General features: G+C 35.7%; 1 non-coding gene across 1 annotated transcript; it reads right to left on the minus strand.

Moving 5' to 3' along the window:
- Window positions 1-1,241: 1,241 nt before the first annotated feature.
- On the minus strand, window positions 1,242-1,347 carry LOC121978805. The gene has a single exon (XR_006111150.1). It is a non-coding gene; the product is annotated as a small nucleolar RNA R71 (small nucleolar RNA).
- Between the last annotated feature and the right edge of the window lie 282 nt (window positions 1,348-1,629).

The following is a 1,629-nucleotide window of genomic DNA, read 5'->3' on the forward strand; positions in this document are numbered from 1 at the left end:
TAGAAAGAGTGTTCTAGATCGTATACCCGAGGGGCCCTAGTGACAAGGGTAACCTGTTCACGAACGTCTAGGACATTCTCTTGAAAGGAGAGGCAATTCCTCCATAAGGAAGTAGGAAATCGTACCAAATCTCTTCCTTATCCTTATTGTTATTTACTAGGCATGTATTCCTGTGATCTACTGAGGCGCCCTCGTGACAGGGGTTAACCGTTACAGGATTTTACAGGAATCGTCTCTATTCGATACTTAGGGATATTGACCAATTTAAATTCCAGCAAGAGCATGGACATAGAGGGTAGAAACTAAGCAATCTATGTAATATCTCCTAGCATTATAATGAAACTGAAATCCTAGAATCCATCTCCCAAAGCTCATTCCCTCCTTGATCAATTCTCTCTCTCTCCTCTCTCTTTATCTCAATCTTCTTTCTCTCTCTTTAATCACACTCATTAGTTCGTAAGCGTCAAAGCCAACTTTCGACCATCTAGATAACTTACTTTGTGACATCTCTAGTGCCTAATCAACAGTCCCTATGGTTCGACAGTCTTATATATTATTGACGATGAATCTGTGTACTTGCGGTTCGTAATAAGTTTTTGGCGCCGTTGCTGGGGACTGTTCTCATTAACATTAGTAGACTAGCAATTTAGTTAATCTAGACTTGTGAATAGTTTTTGTTTTTCCACTTTCATAATTTAAAAAAAAAATCTACATTTTCTTTCTTGTCTTTAAATTCTACATTTATTTTTTTTCTAGCAATTTAAATTCTGCATTTTGTTTCTTATTTTTCATATAGCATTTTATTTCTTATCTTTAATTCTTCATTTTTGTTTTTACTCAAAAAAATTTTTTCTTGAATATCGATGAGCACTAACATGTCAAGCAGACCCTTAAGAGATTTCTTGGCATCTATTTTTGCAAGATTTATGTCTCCCATTGTGCAGCCTCATATTGAAGCAGAAAATTTCTAACTAGACCCAGAGTTAATTATCATGATACAAGGACACAAATTTGGAGGAGAAGTATCAGAAAGTCTTTATCTACACCTTGAGACATTTCTAGAGCTTTGTGATATGGTGAATTGTGAAGGAGTGTCAGCAGTTCGGTTGATGACATTTCCTTTTAGTATCAATGATAAAGCAAGGACTTGGTTATATTCTCTTCATCCTCAAAGCATCACAAGTTGGGAATAATTGGAGAAGCAATTTCTGAATCATTTTTCCCTCCAAGCAGAACAATTTATATGAGGAATTACATCACAAATTTTGCTCAGACGTATGGAGAATCATTATTTGAAGCATGGGGTAGATTCAAGAGTCTACAAAGACGGTGCCCTCATCATGGTTTGGAAAAATGACTGACCTTGTACATATTCTATAAGAGAATTTCTTTCTCAGATAAGTGTTTGTTAGATTCATCAGCTTGAGGTTCTTTTATGGACAAGAGTGTAGATGAAGTATATACATTGATTGATCAAGTAGCATTGAACCTCCATGAATGGTCAAGAAAAAGTTGGATGGAATCTCTCTCAGAAATTCAAGTAGAAACCATATATACAAGAGAGCCTGTCAAACAAAATACAATTCAACCATCCAAGAGTTTTGAAATCCATAAGTCACAGAATGAGGA

Source organism: Zingiber officinale, chromosome 4B, assembly GCF_018446385.1.
Source record: "Zingiber officinale cultivar Zhangliang chromosome 4B, Zo_v1.1, whole genome shotgun sequence".
NCBI lineage: Eukaryota > Viridiplantae > Streptophyta > Magnoliopsida > Zingiberales > Zingiberaceae > Zingiber > Zingiber officinale.